Source organism: Polypterus senegalus, chromosome 6, assembly GCF_016835505.1.
Source record: "Polypterus senegalus isolate Bchr_013 chromosome 6, ASM1683550v1, whole genome shotgun sequence".
Lineage (NCBI taxonomy): Eukaryota > Metazoa > Chordata > Cladistia > Polypteriformes > Polypteridae > Polypterus > Polypterus senegalus.
The window spans coordinates 118,261,583-118,285,841 of NC_053159.1; the positions used below are offsets into that span (position 1 = coordinate 118,261,583).

At 38.2% G+C, this 24,259-nt stretch overlaps 1 protein-coding gene across 2 annotated transcripts in view; it reads right to left on the reverse strand.

Annotated features, from left to right (window-relative positions):
• The window catches only part of LOC120531486 (lissencephaly-1 homolog), a 134,359-nt gene that overhangs the window by 92,732 nt on the left and 17,368 nt on the right, over positions 1–24,259 (reverse strand). Inside the window, exon 1 of one of the 2 annotated variants that reach the window (XM_039756937.1) lies at positions 10,358–10,398. The exons of the other annotated variant lie outside the window; for it this stretch is intronic. The gene's annotated coding sequence lies outside the window, so the exon portion shown is untranslated. Of the gene's footprint in view, positions 1–10,357; positions 10,399–24,259 lie in introns of those variants that run through there. 2 annotated transcript variants of the gene reach the window in all.

Consider the following 24,259-nt stretch of genomic DNA (forward strand, 5'->3'; position numbering starts at 1 on the left):
TGCAGTGCTCTCACGAACACAGCTACAACAAGCTGGACATGGAGCAGCACATTAGTACCAGCACAGTAAGAAGTGGGTGGAGGGAGAAAGGGAGACGACTATCACGGTTTTAACAGGCTGTCATGGTTTTAATAATCTTTTATTTTCCCAGGTACCGGTACATTAAGTCCTTCCCCCTCCCTTCTTCACGCCGTCATCGACATCGAGGTCATCTGACTCCTACTGTTGGCAGATGCTATCCCGCCTCCTTTCGCATCATTTGACACAGGGTGTGTGGCGTGTCAGAGTGGTGGGCGGGCATTGCCTCGGTGCCTGTCCGTACGGCATCACTGATTGAGCGACTCTGGCTATGAGGGGGAGGAAGGGCTGACATCACCTCCAGCACCTGAACTGTAAATTGAAAGTACCATAAGCGACAGTAAGCGAATGCAGCACTGGGCGACAGTGCATGGGACACCACAGGCAAACAAATATCCTTTTACAACAGCCTTGCTGGACAGCATTCGGAAAACATAAGACGCACCCTCATTTTCCCCCCCTCTAGACTCTTAAGCATAAACCAGCACATGGAAGCATTCTGTAAGCTATGTAATGTTGGGGTTTAACATTTCTTTTCTAAATGAACAGATACTGAAACATTTTTGGAGCATGGTGAAATACCAACAAATGAATCCCAACTAAGAATTTCTAGATAAAGGCATCTATTTAATACTACAGTAGAATCCCTGAAGCCTAGGAAAAAGTTGTAATGCCAGGTCACCTTAAATTCCATCGCACCTCTTCATTAGCGTCTTTTTTTTGCAAATGTATCAATCAGTAAACACATTTTCACACTTTCTGCATGAGTGTCTGTTGTTGAAGCACAAATGCTGCACGATAGCCTGATAGCAGACATCATATCTTTGATTGCCGGTACAACAAATAGTTCTGATCAGGCATCAACCACAGCACCAACTGTGGTTATCGCTGCTCTTGTGAAAAGAATGGAGATAACATCACCTCTGATGGGGAAGAATGGAGATAACATCAACTCTGATGGGGAGGGGCAAGTTCACTGTACCACATGAATGTGACTGAGTGAATAAAAATGATTTAACTCTTTTAGGGTTATTTTTTTTTTTGTTTCTTTTCTCCCAGGGCTGAATATTTTTCCAAAAACTAACTTTTTTTAAAAAAAGAACACAAAGCAATTGTTTAACATATCTAATCAACAAAATTATGTAGTTTTGCCAATGTTGTATGAGCCTGCATACTATATGATTTCACATACATATCACATACATGTTACACAGCAAAGTCCTACAAAGTATGATATCACTCAAAGCAGCCAATTGCATGCATTGCTACATTGCACTGCTTACAATGTGTGTTGCACTGGTGTTTCCTTTTCAATTACAGTATCTGTTGCTGCACTCACATATATTGTTAGTGTGTACTGTAGAGAGACAAGCCACCCGTTTGACATACTGCATGAAAACCGTACTATCACCACTTTTTATCTTCAGCCTGTCTGACTTCAACCGTGAAGGCATGTGTCTCCATTTCACCCTCACTGTGCCACAAGCTCCAATTCCCCTGCTCTGTAGATCCATGAGCAATTCTGGGCATGTATAAAAACTGTCCATGTACACAACACGACCCAAATGTTCATAGCCCAGAAGCAGCTCCAGCACAACCTGGCTTGTCAAGGGACAGTTCTCACTTTGAAAGAAATACTTTCCTGTATATGTAACTAGCAAAATACCCGCGCTTCGCAGCGGAGAAGTAGTGTGTTAAAGAAGTAATGATAAAGAAAAGGAAACATCTTGAAAATAACGTAACATGATCGTCAATGTAATTGTTTTGTCACTGTTATGAGTGTTGCTGTCATATATATCTATATATATATATATCTATATATATATATATATATATCTATATCTATATATACATACACACACACATTATATATACAGTATATATATATCTATCTATATATATATTTATATATAGATATACACATATATATAAACACACATACATACTGTACATACATACACACACACATATCTATATCATATCTATATATATCTATATCTATATATATCTATCTATATATCTATCTATATATCTATCTCTATATCTATATCTATATATATATATAGAGCAAAATACCCGCACTGCCTTAAAAGTTTTATTAAGAAGAAAATTAAACCTTTTTAAACTGAGGGAAAATATGCCAATAATTATTTGTTAAGGATCTCTTTGTATACCACATTGTGAGTTCGGCCCTCCGGTTGTAATATGACCAAGCTGTGTGCTGAGCTTACTCTTGAGCATGTAACGTACAGTTGGCCATGTGAACAGTAATCTTGTTTCAAATCTCACAGCTTGGATTGCTGCTGTCATAATCGGTTTGAGTTTCATGGTTTGTTTCAATTACGACAGTATCTGCAGGGCTTGTGTTGAAGTGACATTCAGCATCTGTCAAGCGTTGTAAGTATACAACCAGTTTCATCGATAACTTCACATCCAGCTTTTGAGAGTTTAAACATTCATAAACATCAAAGTATCCACTACTGAAATCATCACCTGTCAATCTAAGATGTTTAAGAGGCATTTGCGGTTGTCCAAAGGTGTAAAATATTTGGCCATTTCGGTCCACTTGAAAGCGACAACCGAACAATTCAGCGGCAGCCATCGACTCACATGCAGATGCATAGGTGAAGGGCTTAAGCATTTCACTCTTCTAGTGCTCCTGTGTAGTATAATTATCTCCTGTACCGTCATCAGTCCACACCTTGTACCTGTCCCAGTCATTCAATACATAAGACACAATGTTCCTCCAGATATCAAGAGTGAGCCTGATATGGCCGTGCAATATGTAACAAAGAGAATGGAAAAGATAGGTGTCATCTCCGGGCATGGAAACTACTCGGTAAATGACAGTTCTTTGATCGATGGTTATCACCTCAATAGACATGTTAATGCGGGTTAGGTTGGAATGATAAAGGAAATGGGTACCTGAACAATGTAAAGTAAGTGTAAAATACCTGTACAATAACTATAATCGTAATAAATGAATAATAAAACAGCAGAGAAGCTGTGGATTAAATAAAAAGGCTGTAGTTATCAGCAGGGAGACGTGAATCCCGTGGCGAAGCAAGGAAGGGAATGTAGAGACCGGAGCGACGGACGGCCTTATATAGGCAGGCAGCCAACAACGTGGGAGGCGTTGGGATGGGAGTCCCAATGCCACCTCACACGGTGACTGAGCTGCAGGCTATGGACGTATATATGTACGTAAATAGGATTCAGTTAGCGTTGGGAACCCGCGTACCAAATTTCTTGAAGATGGGCCCATAAGTAACAAAGACTGTTGAAAAGTTCAGTATGGCGGCGAAAGTGGCATCATACCATCGAAATAAGTACGTACATCAGTTTCGGTTAGCACAGGGAAGCTGCCTACCAAATTTCGCGAAGATGGGGCCATGAATAAGAAAGTTCAACATGGCGGACGTTGTCGACCGTTATCCACCGTTACGTGTAGAATTTCAAAATGAAACCTGCTTAACTTTTGTAAGTAAGCTGTAAGGAATAAGCCTGCCAAATTTCAGCCTTCTACCTACACGGGAAGTTGGAGAATTAGTGACGTTGAAAAGTTCAATATGGCGGCCGACAGTGGCGTCATACCACCGAAATAAGTATGTACATTGGTTTCGATTAGCGCAGGGAAGCCGCCTACCAAATTTCGTGAAGATGGGGCCATGAATAAGAAAGTTCAACATGGCGGACGTTGTTGACCGTTATGAGTAGAATTTCAAATGAAACCTGCTTAACTTTTGTAAGTAAGCTGTAAGGAATGAGCCTGCCAAATTTCAGCCTTCTACCTACACGGGAAGTTGGAGAATTAGTGACGTTTGGAAAATTCAATATGGCGGCCGACAGTGGCGTCATACCACCGAAATAAGTATGTACATTGGTTTTGGTTAGTGCAGGGAAGCCACCTATCAAATTTCGTGAAGATGGGGTGAGCCTTCTACCTACACGGGAAGTTGGAAAATTAGTGACGTTGGAAAGTTCATTAAGGCGGCCGAAAGTGGCGTCATACCATCGAAATAAGTACGTACATTGGTTTCGTTAGCGCAGGGAAGCCGCCTACCAAATTTCGTGAAGATGGGGCCATAAATAAGAAAGTTCAACATGGCGGACGTTGTCGACCGTTATGACCATTACGTGTAGAATTTTGAAATGAAACCTGCTTAACTTTTGTAAGTAAGCTGCAAGGAATGAGCCTGCCAAATTTCAGCCTTCTACCTACACGAGAAGTTGGAGAATTAGTGATGAGTGAGTGAGTGAGTGAGTGAGTGAGTGAGGGCTTTGCCTTTTATTAGTATAGACTAGCAGAATACCCGCGCTTCGCAGCGGAGAAGTAGTGTGTTAAAGAAGGTACGAAAAAGAAAAGGAAAAATTTTAAAAATAACGTAACATGATTGTTAATGTAATTGTTTTGTCATTGATATGAGTGTTGTTCTCATATCTATCTATCTATCTATCTATATATATATATATAGCAAAATACCCGCGCTTGGCAGCGGAGAAGTAGTGTGTTAAAGAAGGAAAGAGAAAGAAAAGGAAACATTTTGAAAATAACGTAACATGATTCTCAGTGTAATTGTTTTGTGTATTTGGTGGCAGCGTCACAAAGTTATTTTCGTCTAGCTGCATCAGAAAATGTACCACGACGTCTGACATGCCTCCTTTTACTGTTTTATCACAGCTTGATTGTTGCTGTCATATATATATATATATATATATATATATATATATATATATATATATATATATATATATATATATATATATATATATATATATACATACATATATATACACATATATATACTTGTGTGTATGTTTGTATGTGTCTATATGTGTGTGTATAGCTTTGGTCACTGATTGCAAGGGAAAAATAATAAAATGTAGTCTATAAGTTATTAAACAGTAAAACATTAACGCTTTAAGAAGTACAGGTACATTGAGCACTACTGGAGTGGTTATGGTAAACTACATTTTAAAGACTGTGTAACACAACAGGTAAGTAACTAACAGCAGCTAAAATGTATATGGATCATCTCTCGGTAGTAGATCCCTTTTGAAAGGCGTACACGACGGCTGTGGTATAGAAATTACATTTTCTATGTGAACTTTCAAATTTGTGCCTCTGGTAATGTGCCTTACCGCAATTAAAGAAAATTATTTTTGTGTCCTTTGCAATGTTAAGAGAGAAAGGCTTTGGTTTGGGATAAAAGGAAAAAAGGTGTAAAGAAAGGAAAGTTGCCTTTCCTTTTATATAGTATAGAGAGATGTGTTCGCTGACGATATGAGCATCTTCTGGGGACAGTCGCGTGTGTCTTGTGTAGACTGGTGAGACGCCCCGCCATTAATCAGCTGTGATGGCACTGTCAGTCTTCCACTCCTGTGCGTATCTTCATAATCCGAGCTGAGGACCTCATAATCGATACGTGCAAAAGAAAGTGTGAATCGCCTTAATATTATTTTGCCGTGGTGTAGAAAAGGGGTCCCGTGTTTGCACTTGTCTGGGCTATAGCGCAGGGGAGGAAGAAAAATTAAAAGTGCTCACTTTGACTTAAGGCAGAAGCGCAGTCAGCGTCTCAAAGGCCGGCACAGCTACGCGCGCTGGCTGCTCGACTTTTGCTGGGCAGGAGACCCCTTTTGTACACACGCTCATGATATCAAAAGTCTAAGCGTTCTTTGGAGGTAATTCATATATTATATATATAGCAAAATACCCGCTACGCAGCGGAGAAGTAGTGTGTTAAAGAAGTAATGAAAAGAAAAGGAAACCTTTTAATAATAACGTAACATGATTGACATTGTCATGAGTGTTGCTGTCATATAAATGCCTGCCTAAATAAGTCACCCTCGCTTTGCTCTTACTTTTTTACCGTTCATTTAATCATGGCTAGTGGCGGAAAACTTATAAAATGGAAGGAGGATGGCTTTACCAAAACAAATATTGATGGCGAATCGATTATTCATAAAGCTTGAATTGGTGATCTGTTTTTCTGTGTTAACCTCATATTTTTCATACTTCTTCTCAAACTAAGGTGGTGCGAGGGTAAAATGAATCGGGATACGGTGATCAATGTAATCGTGTACCAGGAAATCATGCATTGACAAAAGCTCCCCTTTGCTTGTAATGCAAAGTGTGATTAAATGCATTATTTTTTAACGCGTTAAGGAGCACATGCATCGAAGCTTCTCCGCTGTGCTTGTTCTAAGAACGAAATGAGATGAATGGGAGGGTGATGATGACGTGACTCCCCACCCGCCTTAACTGTCAATCCCCACAAACACAGTCTCGAATTTGCATAAGCACACCCCTTCACCTACAATTTTAACTTAGTTACAAAGTGATCAAAACTCTCGCTTATATCCTCGTCCTCTCATTAAACTTGTATCCCGCATTCCGTGGGCATGTGAAACGCCAGCGGTAGCCTGTCTATGAACTTAATTTAAAGTTTAGGTTTGCACCTTGCTTTCTTTCCGAGGTAGCAGGACTCATGAATATGGTAGTATATGTCACTCGCTTCTTATTGTTTTTCGCTGCCTTCTCAATTATATAATGCAAGTTTTCTTAAGCGCTTTTTGGAGGTCTTCATGATTTTCTACGCACTGCGTGGACAGTCAGTTCACGTGATTACGTGGGAGGCGTGATGATGTCACACGAAACTCCGCCCCACGTCTTTCCAGCTAAACTCTATTACAGTTAATGGAGAAAATACCTTCCAGTTATGACCATTAGGCGTAGAATTTCGAAATTAAACCTGCCCAACTTTTGTAAGTAAGCTGTAAGGAATGAGCCTGCCAAATTTCAGCCTTCTACCTACACGGGAAGTTGGAGAATTAGTGATGAGTCAGTGAGTGAGTGAGTGAATGAGTGAGTGAGTCAGTGAGTGAGGGCTTTGCCTTTTATTAGTATAGATTACTTTCAGGCAGAAACCAGTGTTTGCTTCTGCCAGTACAAAATAATTTATGTCATACTTTGTGGACATGTCTGGCATATATCGGTAGAAAAAAATGTGTTCCTTTTATTGTATCATAGATTCATGCACAGACAATTCACGGCCAGGCTGATAAAATTGTTTATATGTTGGTTCCACAATGTCAAGCAGGGGCTGAACTTTATACAGTACATGGGGTTATAGCCTGGCTCACTCCTTTGGATTTGCTTCTGGTTATCACAGAAGTGAATAAAACTTTGCAGCAGCATACGGAATAACCTGTCCAAAGCCACCAGGGGACAAAGCACATTTGGACCAATGCTGCCTGAAGTTATATCACCACTCTAGTCCCATTTCTATTTGTAACGCCGCAAAGCCCTTAATCTTGTCTTTTGTTGTGGGTTTCCAATTAGAAAAACAAGAATACCGTGCAAGCGCAGCCTGCGATTCAAAAAATTGCTCTGCATACCTGTTTGTCTCGTCAGTAGCTGAAAAGCAGCACCAGGGGAGGGCAGCCTGAAGTAGTCCAGCAGCTGGTAATCTGTTGTGTCCAACAGCAAGCCATGCTCTCTTGAAGTCCGGTAGACAGTTTGGCTCCCACAGATCAATGTCTGGGTATTCTTCCCACATGAACCTTGCCATAGCTGAGTCGGCTGCGCGAATGCACTCAGCTGGGGCGGCAATGGTTGGTATCTGATCAGCTGATGCCAGTTCCTCACTCTCTTGCTTGATCTCCTGATCACTGTCAACAAAATCAGATTCTGAAAAATCAGAGTCCGACTCAACGATAATGCGTAAAATATTGTCTGCTGAGTATTTTCTTTTCCGCACTCGCTTCGCTCCCTCATGAGATGTCGATGTCATCTTGGCTTTGTTTACATTTCGTAACTCACGCACACGCAAGGATTAGATGCAGAGTCAATGAGTCTAACATTCCTCCAGAGAGGGAATGAATGCCTGTGACGCAACGGTGAGTTTTGTCTCCATTAACAGTGGATTGTCGCCATCTACCCCGCATGTCGACTTTTTTCAACGTGCGCCCTCAATCCCTCCTGTCGACAAAAGTAAACATTTGCCCTAAAAGTTAAAAACACTAACTTTTACAAGTTACAATTTACACCTGGTATTACAGACTCACTCAAATGTATGTTTTTTTTTACATAATAGTAATAATAGCAGCTCACTACTGAAAAAAGTAAATGCATGGAGGACCCGGAATCAAACACGCAACCTCTTGATTATGAAGCAGCCATTCTTGACTCTACACCAGCCAAGCAGACGTGTTTAGGTTGTGTCGATTGATATTGGGGCTTCGGTTTTTACACATTGATAGCAACACGTAAATTTAAGAATTCCTTTTTATTCTGTTATATTCTTGAATAAAGGTGCACTTGTTTTGTTATACCTTTTGTGAAAGTGTTTATTTTATATTTGGACTTCAGTCTTCGCACATTATACACTTCATTTCAACATTTTGTCAATTACTACTATACAATGAAAACTTTTAGTTATTTGTTCAACATTTCTTGCCTCGCATTTCCTATCATCCTACACTTACCCAGATCGCTGTAGACACAGAACACATATGAAATTTATGTATTTCAAACAACAATATAATATTTACCTATACAACTCTAAGCACCTCATGCCCAGATAAACAGATCTGAGCTCGAGAATTTTGCGTCGGAGATGTGATAGCAGGCTGCTTACTTCTTGTGCAGATTGACATATTTGTAAAACAAAGACACTGATAAAGAGGTGCAAAGGAATTTAAGGCGGCCTGGCATCACAACTTTTTTCGTAGGCTTCAGGGATTCTAGTGTTAAAGCATTTTGATGCAAGGCTATATAGTACCATGGATTACCAAATGCTTCTATCAAATAAGTATGAGTGATGAGGTCATTCTAACTGTATTTTGCTATTCCAAGAAAGTCTTCAGGTTTATGAAAATGACAACAATTTTAAGTTTTCCAAGCCTGGATTGTAGGCTTCAATGCATCCTGGTGTTTTGATAAGTGTTTACATGTATACTCTGAACTTTAATTTTCTTAAGAACCCAAATTATCTCTTGAGGACGGGGAGATTACAGTCAATCTAAATGAAAGGAAGTACCACCTACCCCGAAACAATGGCACACAAGTTAAACACACTTAAGGCGATACATTATTTTTTTGGCGTTTGATTGTAAATATATCCCTAAAACAGGGCAAATGATTCAACAATTATTCAGTTATGTTAACTGCCCCATCTTTAAAAAATAAACTATATTTTATAAAGCTGTCATACTGTTATTTTTAGTATACTTTGTCATTTCTTTCAGGTTTGGATTCATGTGTTTTCTTCATCTTTTTCCTTTATGGATTTGACACATGAGAAATTGTATTTTGCTATTCTGTGATTTTTTTTTGGAAGTATTCTGAAAAATATTTCATATCTTTACACAGTTTCATTGTGTTTCTCTTTTGGGTAAACTTTGTGTGTACTGTTACTAATTTAACTGCTAATGATGAAGCCATAATACATGGTATCACCATTGCAATGATATAAAAGTCAGAGGTGAATATACAGTATCTTGGTTGACCAAGATTCTGGTTATTCTCAATTTTGTGGCGATTAGTTAGTGAATAACTGATAGGCTTAGACATTTTTTAACTGTTTCATAAATATGAGTTTTGTTTTGCATTTTGGGACTGTGTGTTTCTGAATAGTTCGGATTTTGGCAATATCTCATGGTCCTTATAAAAATAATTTTGTCTGCCATTTCTCCATCTCAGGACAGAACACAATAAGAGAAAAATTCAACACCGGAAGAAAAACACCATGGCTGACAGTGAAAACAAAACTACTCCTCTAGTATATACACAATATACAAAATTCACATTTTTTTTCATTGTATCTCTTAATACAATTTTAAAGATGGATCTTAAATATTTCCCCTTAAAATATTCTTATAACCTGTGATATCTGAACTACAATGGCAGTATATTAAGGGAAACAGCTCTATCGATTTTTCCACTAGCAACTATTTCTGGCCAAACTAATGAACTCGAGGAATTCAAACTCCAAACCACCCAAGGCAGGTGTCTGACAGCAAGTCATGTCCCTACATAATCCAATAGGAATGACACTTTACCTAGCTTTGTAAAAGGATCAATACTCATTTCAATTAAATGTATCAGCTTTTTATTAATGGTTTCATTTTTTAAAATGTGCTATTTTTGTAATCATTGCATGCCGCCACTTAACCAATTCCTTTCTTTGTTTAAAAAAGTAAATTAATAAAACAAAACAAAAAAAATTGCAGTCAAAAGACAGTAGCCCAAACAAGAAACAAGCTTCTAAAAACTTACCAAAGATGTTCTTCTTTGAACCATGCATACCTTTATTCTGTCTGTTAAAAAAAAAAAAAAAAAATCTGAAATAGTACAAATTACCAATTGTCCTACAAAAAAAAAAAGTCTTATCATTTTTAAATGTGGTAAAAAAGTACCAATTACAACTTAAACCTGAAATTATCACATACACACAAAACCCACAAATTCCAAGGGAAATCATAGACACATAAAAAACACTGTGGACACTGACAGAAAAACGTTTCTGGAAAATACAACCAAACAAAAATCACTTGGAATTGATTAATCCATGTTTGTTGTATACACACTGTATATACCTCTTTGGGCAGTCAAAGGCTACAACATGAACAGTTACTTTCAAGTCTCTCTTAAGGCTCTGTCACACTACAGGAATTTTTCAGCAATTTTGAATCACAAACTTAATTTGCATAATCTTTGTGGGTCTAGGCAATAACGGTGTACTCCCGTACCCTTCGTGTTGTCTGACATCCAAGCAACTCATTCTGACTAGCCTATGATCTTGTCTTAAGTTGTACAGGTAGCTTGTTCATATGTGAGAGCATAAAACCAATGATCAAGTGTCACATGTCTACATACAATGAATGATGGTCATGTCTCATGAGTTTTTATGAACAGGTTCATTTACGCTAGCACACCAGGTTTTAAACATTTCAGAGGTTTTCAATTTGGGGTACATAGACACCAATGATCATTAAGTGTGGTCTCTAAGGTGACATTCCTTGCATCAGGAAAAAGTTTTTTAAATTGCTCAGATGCATGTCTGTAACTAAACATTTATCGCAACTGCCAGACATTTTACATTAAGGAGTGAACTTGGATCGATGAAGAGTTCCAAAACTACCACCGGACAGCAAAAAAATCGGACTTTCTTCAATGAAAATTACTAACTTTGCCATGTGTGGGCATACAAGTTTTTTAATAAACCAACTGAATTATCAAGAAGAAATGACAACTTTATTTATGAACTGCTTTTTATGCATGCACTAAGTCGTGTCAAGATTCTGCATTTCAAAAATATATTTACAAAGATGTAAATTGTTATTATAGGTAGTATACTGTATATGTATGCTGTGCCATATCCTACAGCAGGGTCCACAAGTGTGGTCTTAGTAGGCAGCAGCAGCTGCAAGAGACTTTTGCCACAAATACCAATTCCGATAAAGAGTCTGTGATTTCCAATAACTGACAAAAGACAGGTAAATGACCCCTAGCACTTGACCAAAAAAAAAAATGTATCAGACTTCACGATAATCACTAGCTAATAATATATTATTCAGCTAATTACACACTATGTTACACCTTATATTACTTTTAGAACTTTTTTTATTACTAATTATAAGCTGCCTCTATGGAGAGGAAAAAAGAGAGGTTGTGTTACTCAGTGCTAGCCTACTTCTGCATTCTTGCTGGGGTTACAGATCCTTTATGAAGTTCAGCACTCAGGAAAATAAATTACAGTAGAATGCAACGATGTACCAATGAGAACTAATAAAAGTAATTAGAACTTACAACGCTGTCTTGGCAGCGTCTTCATAGAAAACGCTGGAATGATTCCATCTTAGATAATCCTGCATATAACTATTGTGCTGCTATGGTATACCATTTAACATTTGCAGCATGTACAGAACACAGTATTATTTGGCTTTAGCTTAAAGAACTCCCATAGTTTGCACCAAGCAATGAACTTAAATAATCAACTATGTTGATTACATTGACACACACTAGCACCACTAACTCAAATATAAGAATATTTACTTATAATACAATTATCAAAACCATATTTTTGCAAAATTTGACAGCCCTAGACAATCTTGCTAATACACCATTTACTTATTGGCAGAGAAAAACGAATGTTTCCTAAATAATTAATGATTAAAAGTGAAACAGACTAAGCATTTACAGTGCATCCGGAAAGTATTCACAGCACATCACTTTTTCCACATTTTGTTATGTTACAGCCTTATTCCAAAATGGATTAAATTCATTGTTTTTCTCAGAATTCTACACACAACACCCCATAATGACAACGTGAAAAAAGTTTACTTGAGATTTTTGCAAATTTATTAAAAATAAAAAAATCACATGTACATAAGTATTCACAGCCTTTGCCATGAAGCTCAAAATTGAGCTTAGGTGCATCATGTTTCCCCTGATCATCCTTGAGATGTTCCTGCAGCTTAATCGGAGTCCACCTGTGGTAAATTCAGTTGATTGGACATGATTTGGAAAGGCACACACCTGTCTATATAAGGTCCCACAGTTGACAGTTCATGTCAGAGCACAAACCAAGCATGAAATTAAAGGAATTGTCTGCAGACCTCCGAGACAGGATTGTCTCGAGGCACAAATCTGGGGAAGGTTACAGAAAAAATTATGTTGCTTTGAAGGTCCCAAAGAGTACAGTGGCATCCATCATCCGTAAATGGAAGAAGTTCAAAAGCCCCAGGACTCTTCCTAGAGCTGGCTGGCCATCTAAACTGAGCGATCGGGGGAGAATGGCCTTAGTCAGGGAAGTGACCAAGAACCCGATGGTCACTCTGTCAGAGCTCCAGAGGTCCTCTGTGGAAAGAGGAAAACCTTCCAGAAGGACAACCATCTCTGCAGCAATCCACCAATCAGGCCTGTATGGTAGAGTGGCCACATGGAAGCCACTCTTTCGTAAAAGGCACATGGCAGCCCGCCTGGAGTTTGCCAAAAGGCACCTGAAGGAATCTCAGACCACGAGAAACAAAATTCCCTGGTCTGATGAGACAAAGATTGAACTCTTTGGTGTGAATGCCAGGTGTCACGTTTGGAGGAAACCAGGCACCGCTCATTACCAGGCCAATACCATCCCTACAGTGAAGCAGGGTGGTGGCAGCATCATGCTGTGGGGATGTTTTTCAGCGGCAGGAACTGGGAGAATAGTCAGGATAAAGGGAAAGATGACTGCAGCAATGTAGAGAGACATCCTGGATGAAAACCTGCTCCACAGCGCTCTTGACCTCAGACAGGGGCGACGGTTCATCTTTCAGCAGGACAACGACCCTAAGCACACAGCCAAGATATCAAAGGAGTGGCTTCAGGACAACTCTGTGAATGTCCTTGAGTGGCCCAGGCAGAGCCCAGACTTGAATCCGATTAAACATCTCTGGAGAGATCTTAAAATGGCTGTGCACTGACACTTCCCATTCAACCTGATGGAGCATGAGAGGTGTAGCAAAGAGGAATGGGTGAAACTGGCTAAGGATAGGTGTGCCAAGCTTGTGGAATCATATTCAAAAAGGCTTGAGGCTGTAATTGCTGCCAAAGGTGCAGCGGCAAAGTATTGAACAAAGGCTGTGAATACTTATGTACATGAAATTTCTCAGTTTTTTTATTTTTAATAAATTTGCAAAAACCTCAAGTAAACTTTTTTCACATTGTCATTATGGGGTGTTGTGTGTAGAATTCTGAGGAAAACAATGAATTTAATCCATTTTGGAATAAGGCTGTAACATAAAAAGTGAAAAAAGTGATGTGCTGTGAATACTTTCCGGATGCACTGTATGTTCTTATGCTTTTGAAGGTTTACTATTGTGCAAAAAAGACAAAAGCACTGAACCTTTGCTGGCTACAGTGAAACAGATTCCAATTAAGATTAGAAAACAATCTTTTGACACTGGCATTGTATACAATGGATACACTTACATATTTATTCCCTGGGAACAAAATAAAGCTTACTTAATGTATGAAATTAGGAGTTTTCCCCAACTACATTAGCCTCCACTTTGGAGATTACAACGTTTGCGTTTGCACAAAACGTACATGTTTTGATGAATTACATCACTCAAAATGCTGCTGCCTGATTGGTGTCGCTGATGCTGATTACAATATTAAGCACAATTATCAGATGATCAGATCTGCCATGTGATTAAACAGGTGGTTTATAGTTCCAATGCAATTTGACTCAAATTACTGCTCAAACAATATTATTGTGCATTACTTAATTCATTTGTTAAGACTCTCAAATCTTGACTACTTTTTTTAGGGTTAAACATCTGCATTTAAGAACTTCTTTTTGTCTTACGCCCCTGCCAATTAACAATGCAAGCAACAAAAGAACCAGCAGCTCACCATTCAACTCCATGATTCTCAAGTTCAATCCAGGGGATTATGCGTTTCTCCTGGTATCTCGACAAATGACCCTGGCTGGTGTAGCTGAAATCTTAGGTGGTCTACCTGACCGTGGCTTTGTAACAACAGAATCCCTAACTTTCCACTTTTTCAACAGTGTCTGAACACTACTGACAGGCATTTTCAGATCTCTGGATATCTTTTCATATGCTTTTCCTGATTTATACAATTCAACAACCTTTTCTCACAGGACCTTTGACAGTTTTTTTGCTTCCATTGGCTCAGTATTGGCTCAGTATTCAGCAAAGTTGGTGCAGCACTATATGGATATAATTTATTATTTATACACAGACACTGATTACAATCAAAGAAGTTTCATCTGTGGACACTCTCCTTTAATTTGAACCTGTATATGACAACGTGTGTGTATATTATCAGTCCCAACATTCAAGGGTATCTGAACTTTTGATCAGCCCCATTTGGGCGATTTCAGTTTACATTATGATTTAAAAAGGGAACACACAATTATGTGATAATAAATTGCTTCACCTGAGCACACTCATCTTTCTATTATATAAAAAAAAAAATCCTGCGACATGAGACTTTTTCAAAGATTTTTTTCAAGTCCCGCAAGATGAGACTTTGGCCATGAGATTTTTTCAAGTCACAACCTCCTCTCAACCATATTCACTTTGGACATGAGATTTTTTTCAAGTTTTAACCATTTTCAACCACACACATGGTTATCTCACCTCTCATTCATGTAAATGCTTTTGACAGACACAGTTTCTGCTCTTTTAGCTCTTAGAAATTGTAACATTTTCCTCACTTTAAGTTCCCAATTAAAGATGCATTATATCCAAATCTTATTGAAGAATTTCGTCATGAAGGGTTATCAACATAAAAAATTAGTACACAGGCAATCCTAGAACCGAGAAATGAAGTCAAACAAATTAACGCCAAAACTGACAATCGGTTACATGGTAAAATGGTTGAATGCATATCGATAGACTATACTGAAACAGATGGTGGTGGTTGTGCGGAAGATGAAAACATCAACTTACAATATCCAGAAGAATGTCTTCCTCTGCACGAATTACTATAGAAAGAAAGATGTACAATCGACCCTTGACATACGACCGGCCTGACATGCGAACAACTTGATTTACTACCAAAATCTTGCGTTACGACCAGAATGCGGTCACGTGTATCCGCTTGTGCAATTGTAAACAAACAGCCGAGAGTGTTCGTAAGCGTCAGTCCAGACACGTTTGTGGACGTAATATTGGTTAGTGCAGTGATTAATCTATATATATAATTCACTAAGACCATGGCAAGCAAGACGCATAATTGCTAAGGAAGGAAGAGAAGGTAAAGAAAGCGATTGTTAAGGGATGTTAGCTAGCGGCGCGGCACATGATGATGTTATCAGGCTGAGTCAGCACTGGCTTGCTTTGGAATGTATTACAGCAGTTCACAACACGGCCAGCTTTGAACTGAGTGCTCGACTACTGTCATTATTAACTTGAGAAACAGCGAACACAATCGAAAAGAAGAAGGAAATTGTGTGGAAATATGAGAGTGGCGTTAATGACCAATCTCGCTAATATGTACAGCATGTCAAAATCCACCATCTCGACAATTTTACAAAGAAAAGACTTGCATAAGGAGGCTCCTTCTAAACAAAATAACCACCTTCTGTTTCATTCTCCTCCTCCTCAAGAGGATGTCAAATTAAATGGTGAGTACAGTATGAAATTGTTGTTTCTGGTAGGCTAGGCACTTTTTATAACTTTTTGGAAAAATTATTGGTGTTTTGGTAAATTATGCGCATTATACAACCCTTTTTATTATGAAAAGGTTAACTAAGTGTTGCTGTGGGAGCACATTATGGTTATTTCCATTATTTCTTATGGGAAAAATAGTCTTGACTTATAACCAACTTGAGTTACAACCAGCCCTTGCGAACGAATTGAGTTCGTAAGTCAAGGGTCCACTGTATCTAAGAAAGGTAATATAGTACATCTTCCGCGGAGAACATTACACAACAAAGGAGATCTTCGTTTGTATTAAAATGTTAACAGTTTCCTGTTAGAATAGCATTTGCAAAGACAATTAAGAAATCTCAGAGCCAAACATTCGAAAAAGTCATTTAATAGAGAGAAAGAAACTAATTTCACGGGCAGTTATATGTTGCGTTGTCACAATGAGAGTCCAAACATAGAATCAAAATCAATGCAATATTGATGAAAACTGAATTCAAAAGCTTGTATTTACTGAAGTTTTTCAGTAAAGTTGTAAGTTTAAAAAGTATTTGTGTGTTAATTTCAAAGCCAAACAGAACGAAATCGTATTACGCAACGAGTAACTCTAATGCAACATGAAACATAATGTACTTTCAAATTATTACATTTTACTCTTTTTTTAATATGGTTAATTACTCGCTGTAACGTAAAATTTCCATGAAAATAATCTGTTTAAATTGTACAACTGTATCCCCATATATGAGTGACAGAACTGCAAAGAGTCTAGAGCATAGCACAGGCTTGGGGGTTGGCGAGAGAAGCGAGCAGGGGCAAAGCCTTCTAGTTAATTAAAAGGAAAGCATTCTCCAGGATTATTTATATTCTCCAAACAATGGTCAACATTTCACAAATACAGCAATCTTATGTAAACTTATGAGCACAATTGTATAGGTTTCATATCATTCAACTCATTAATCCAACTGGATTCCTACCTTAAGTGAGCTGCTATAGCCCAATTTCTTTATTTTTATGTAAATTCATAAATTACAAAACTGGGTTTTCTATATGTACATGGCCTGCAGCAATCTTGTAAGTAAATGGTACATGACGGAGTAACATCCACATGAATACCAGGCTCCAAGGTTTCCCAGAAGAACAATGCCCAGTATATCACATTGCATCCTCCAGCTTGCCTTCTTCCCATTGTGCAACCAGCTGTAATTTTTTCACCAGGAGAACATCTCACACACACCTGGTCATACATATGATTTAAAAGAAAAAGTGATGTATCAAACCAGGCCACCGTGCCCAACTTATGTGCTTTTAGCTGGGGACAGATGTCAGCATGGGCACTCTGAGTAGTCTGTAGCTACGCAGCAAGTTACAATGCACAGTGTGTTCGGACAGCTCTCTCTCATGGCTAGCATCAAGTTTCTCAGCCATTAGTGCTACAGTAAGTCTTCTGTGGGTTCAGACTAGATGAGCTCATTCCCCACGCGCATCATTGAGCTTTAGGTATCCACGACCCTGTCGCTGGTTAAGTGGCTGTCCTTCCTTGGACTTCATTTGGTAAGTACTAACTACTCCATACCAGGAACACAACACAAGACCTGTCATTTTGGAGATGGTCAGACTTATTTAGCCATCACAATATGGCTCTTGTGAAAAGTTGCTCAGACCCTTACACTTTCCCATTTTTCTGACTTCCAACACATCACCTTCAAGAACTAACTGTTCACATACTACTTAATATATCCCATCCCTTGACAGGTGCCCTTGTAATAAGATAATCAAAATTATACTCTTAACCAGTCAGCGGTTTTAATGTCATGGCTGACTGTTGTACATGCAACTTGGATTTTCATCAGCGTAGCAATTCTCTCTGCTCTTCCTGGTGTTCTTGTAATGAGCAAGCCAACTATAAGAGATGCAGTGGGCCCACCAAGACTAAAGAAAAACTGGTCTAACTTGGTTCCATTAACAACCACAAGTGCAACCTTGATTGCCTAATTTAATAAAATATTTGGAATAAGATAGGAGAGAAAAAAGTGAAAGACTGACCATTATTAATCTGATCCAGTTCACAGATCATCCGTATGATACTATTACAGCAAAGAAATCTACAATCTAAGAATGATTTGACATGACAGAGTGAAGCACTAGCAGGCCATAAATGAAATAAGTTCTATTATCTGCAAGGATTGGCTGATAACTAAGCAATTTGGTTGTAGCTAGAAACCTGCTGCATTCTAGTACTAGAGAAACAAATTCTGCTCCTGTTTCCTTATTGAAATCGAACCCTCTACATCTTTTGTTTGACAGTTCCACAAGCTCAGTCCCTCTCTAGACCAACATTGGTCACTACAAGGCAGGGCTGAGCCAACGGTCAATGATATCATCCATCGGCAACACATCAATGCAAATGAATGATACTGATTGGCTCCAAGAATTTGCACAAATTTCCTCAAAGTGCCGGCACTTTTTAAAAATCTTGCACAACTCACAAGAAATCTGTCAGGAACCTATATTCTCAGTAGGAGGCATGGAATCTTCCTGTGGTTAGTTTAAGGCAGTCTGATCAGTGCGTCATGTTGAATGATTGAATGGTAAGAGCACAGGCACTTATATCCAGTGAGATTCGGGTGCCAGATAAGGAAAGTAGAGGTATGGTGGTGCTTGTTTGGTCTTCTAGGCAGTGCATGAAATGGGTCGGTACCAGTAGCACTCACATTTTCAAGAAGAACCCCTGCCAATCAATAATATAAATACATGCAATCTGACTTCAAGAGGGGGACCTTCCCCACCTCACTGTGAGCACTGATTAAACAGAGTACTGCAAGTAATTTGGTTCTACTTCATGGACTGATTGCGAGCAAACAGAAATGTAATTATACTGTGCTGATGATAGAATCTGAAATTAACAGGATATATATCAAAGCACTGCCTTACGTTTTTCTTTTAAAGTCAGTGCCATTGTCCTGCTGCATAAACATCATACATTGCAAGCTCAGAATACCAATTAACACTTGGCTTTATGCACTTTTTTGCAGAATGACATTTTCACGTATGGTAAGAAAAGGCCAAACAAGCATGATAGCCAAGGCATGATCAAAACGGAACAAAAGTACAGTTTTTCTTCTATAACACACACTGAGCCCTTCCATGGAGATCATAGTAAGAGAACTGTGGGCATCATGTTTGAGTGAGTAAAAGTAATTAGTAACTTCTAGTTTCTCCCTCTCCAATAAAAAATAAAAATTCTAGTATCCTATTGATAGACATTTATTCCAATTAATTTAATAATGAGGCAGGCTTAAAGAATTTAGTACACTATTGCGATTTAGTAGTAATTTTAAATGAACTTGTTACTGTAATAATTCAAAGGTGATTTGTTCTATTATCAAACATCGCTATGTGCATTGAGTTGCAGCAATCTGTGAGACAACAAAACTAATGCTTTATGAGCAAAAACACCTATACACTAACATGTGTAGATGCTTTCTGTAGTACAAAGGTAAAGCAGCTAATCTATACTAATAAACGGCAAAGCCCTGACTGACTGGACTGACTGATCGATCACTAATTCTCCAACTTCCCGTGTAGGTAGAAGGCTGAAATTTGGTAGGGTTATTCCTTACAGCTTCCTTACAAAAGTTGGGCAGGTTTCATTTCGAAATTCTACGCGTAATGGTCATAACTGGAAGCTGGAGCTTGAAACCCGTGGGGGCGGAGTTTCGTGTGACATCATCACGCCTTCCACGTAATCACGCAGTGCGTAGAAAACCAGGAAGAGGCCCAAAAAGCGCTGAAGAAAACATGCATGATATAATTGAGAAGGCAGCAAAACAATAAGAAGCGAGCGAGTGACATATACAACCATATTCATGAGTTCTGCTACTTCGGAAACAAAGCACAATGTAAATCTAAACTTTAAATTAAGTTCATAGACAGGCTGTCGCTGGCGTTTGTAATTTAGTGCCTACCCATATAAGGCCGTCCGTCAGAGGCAATCCAATAGCAAACTGCCACGGGTAAATATTCACGGGTGAAAGACTGTCCTTATGCAGAGGAAAATGAGATGGTCAGGGTGATGTTTGGCACAAACTCAGCGAAACTGCGAGAGAAAGTTTTAAGTGCCGTGACTTCGGTAACATTAGATACAGCCATGGACATAGCACGACATGGCACCAGCACAGCTGGGAAACGTCGATGCATGTACACCGAGCGGCTCACGTGGACTGACGCAGTGCACAGACAAAAAGCAACAGTTCCAAAGAGCGCTGAACAAAAAACTAATTACACAATTGAAAAGGCAGCAAAAAATATTAAGCGTCTGATACATACAAGCATATTCATAAATGCAGCTACTGTGGAAACAAAGCACACAGTGGAAAAAGTAAATGTCCCGCTAAAGGAAGACGGTGTAAAAAAAACCTGTGCATGCAGTGTGTCGGGTCTCAGATAAAGAAGACGACGAGCGGTTTATTGATGCAGTAAGAAACGAATCGATGAATGAAACCTGTCATCTTTACGACGATTGACAAACACGGAATGTAACTCGAACACAACACATCCTACAAATACGAACCTGATTGAAAGAAATGATAATCAAATCCTTGATGACAGCAACACTCAGTAAAACTCACAAAACAATTACTGTATATTGACAGTCATGTTACGTTATTTTTAAAATGTTCCCTTTTCTTTTTCATAGCTTCTTTAACACACTACGTCTCCGCTGCAATACGCGGGTGTATGTATGTATGTATATATATATATATGTGTATGTGTATATATATATATATATATGTATATATATGTGTATATATATGTATGTATGTATGTATGTATGTATGTATGTATGTATGTATGTATGTATGTATGTATGTATGTATATATATATATATATATATATATATATATATATATATATATATATATATATATATATATATATATATATGTGTATATATATATATATATACCGATCTACATACTCGAATAATGGATACTTTATTCGCCATCAATGATTGTTTTGGTAAAGCCATACTCAGTGTATTCATTAGATGAACGGTAAAAAAGTAAGAGCGAGGGGAGGATGACTTATTGAGGCATGCAAGCAAAACCACAATAGCACGCGGGCTCGATGTAGGAAAAATATATCTTTTCAAGTTCTATTTACTCCATTTGTGTCAAACTCAAGGCCCGCAGGCAACATCCGCCCGGCGTAATTATATCCGCCCGAGATCATTTTATATACTGTATTATTGTTATTAATGGCCCGGGGATATGAAGCACTGGTAACACAATAAACTACACATAATGCAGGGCTTCAGCTGCCTTGCCGAACACTTACCGCGTCACCGCCGTCTCTTCAGTCGTTTCCTTACTTTGCGAAGGAAGCAGCTTTCTCAGAGCTTCTGCACTGTTTTATAAACGAGCGATATATAAGAAAGTCCTTTTTCCTTGCTTCGCCAATGAAGCAGCCTTTTTATTTAATCCACGGGTTCTCCGCTGTTTCATTGTTCATTTATTACTATTTTTATAATTATTGTGTAGGTTTTATTTAATCCATGGGTTCTCTTCTGTGTTCACTGCGGTGTCTTCTTTCGTTTACGAGCTTCGCCAAGGAAGCAGCTTTCTCACAGCTTCTGCACTGTTTTAAAACGAACGACATATAAAAAAGTGCTTTTTCCTTGCTTCACCAACGAAGCAACATTTTTATTTAATTCACGGGTTCTCTTCTATTTTATTGTTCATTTGTTACGATTGATACAGTTATTGTGTAGGTTTTATTTAATCCACGGGTTCTCTTCTGTGTTCACTGCGGTGTCTTCTTTCGTTTACGACCTTCGCCAAGGAAGCAGAAACTTACAACCACCGAAACTTTGTAACGGCACAAGACTTCAGGTCACATCTCTACAAAACAACCTAATTGAAGCAACTATATTTACTGGCAGTGCCTCAGGTGACACAGTTTTTATTACTCGCATCCCCATTATACCATCTACTCTCCCATTTCAATTCAAACGCGTTCAATTTTCAGTAGGGCTCTGCTTCGCAATGACAATTAAGTCTCAGGGACAAACACTACAAAAGGTTGGCATTGATTTGAGGCGGGATTGCTTTTCACATGGCCAACTGTATGTTGCATGCTCAAGAGTGAGCTCAGCACACAGCTTAGTCATATTACAACCAGAGGGCCGAACTGACAACGTGGTATACAGAGAGATCCTTAACAATTAATTTTTTACATATTTTCGTTCAGTCTAAAAATGTTTACTTTTTTATTAATAAAAATATTCAGACAGTATTTCACCGCTGCTAAGCGCGGGTATTTTGCTATTACTCATAAGACAAGCATCTCTCACTGTCTCCACCCAAGGCAATGGTATCATACATAGCTGATGTTGTGAAAGGAAGATGTGAACTTTTAAGGCATCGCAGAGCCCTATTAACTACACAATACCTCCTTTAAATTCACTTTGAGATCAGCCTAAGGCGTCCAACTGTGGCCAATGCGCTCTTTCTGTTCTATGCTACCAGTGATGCTTAGAGAATCTCTATTGTCAGGCTGCCCATTGCTGTACCACCTTCTTGATGCAGGGGTTTTTACAGATCACAATAGAAATCCAGAGGCTTTAAAATATAAATTCTTGCAAAAATGAAATAGAACTTACATAAATAATTTCATTAAATTAAATGTGCTAATTGTAACAAGGACATTGACTTTAGCAAATTCACCAGTAGTCAGAAACACTTTAAGCCAAACAGAATAGGCAAGATTTCCTTTGACTGGCGCAATATATTGCTTATGTTGACCTTTATTTAATAAAAAAGAAAGGAAATTGAATGTATACATTGATTAAAATTTTTATACTGTTGATGAGACTAAACAGTCACTTACAATACTCTGATAAAGGCAAAGTATTAATTTGTACATTTTGCAAAATGCCCCTAGATTTCAGTTACTAGGGCAAAGATTACCATTTAAAAAGGTATAAAATATCCCATACAGAACACACAGAATTTTAAAACTACACTTAAATATATTCATTTTATGTGTATATTTAAATCATAATATTAACTTAATCTGACAACCCTATATAGCATTCAAATAAAGAATTCCTTGCAGACACTATAGAAACAAAAAGTAATCAATTCAGGTTAATAAATGTCTAACGAAAAACAATCCTTGATGTCACCACCTTTGTGGGGTACAAAAAGGACTAAGTTGTATATAACTGAAATATTTGTCATACAAGAATGTTTGGAAAAAATTCATATAAATTACCAGAATCTTTAAATTAATGCATTTATTATTTTTTTAATAAACTAGTGGTACATGTACTTGCACAACTGAACATGAATCAACCAAAATTTACAATTTCACAATAAACAGCGTGAATAAATTTATTTTACTAACAGCACTTATTGATTTTGTAGCATGCATTAATAATGCCTTAACTAGACACAGACCATTACCAATATTTAAACTAAACTAATGTATTAGTTGGGGCTCTCATATGAAATTGCTTTTAAAGAGAAAATTATACACAGTGGAACCTTGGATGAGCAACGTGCTTTAAATCCAAAGCACTCATATCAAAGCAAATTTTCCCATAAGAAATAATGGAAACTCAGATGATTCGTTCCACAAACGAACAAACCCAAAACTATTCATATAAAAATAATTAATACAAAATATAAAGTAAAAATACATAAAACAAATTAACCTGCACTTTTCCTTTGAAAAGAATCATGGCTGGTGTGAGAGAGTTTCTAAACTCTTTTGGGATTCCACCCAACGGGACAACATGCGGAATAGCGTCCCGAAGCAACCGCAGGCTCCCAAGCGCTGTAGCAGTTCGCCATAAAAGCGAAACCGAAAAGATTGTGGATATGCTGTAAGTGCCTGCTGTTGATGGCTGATACAAGAAAAATTATAAATGCAGGGCACAGTATTACTTGGCCACTTATCTGGCCCCGACCCTCCCTGACTGCTGTGTCTGTGTATAGGAGAGTGGCAGATCCCGCT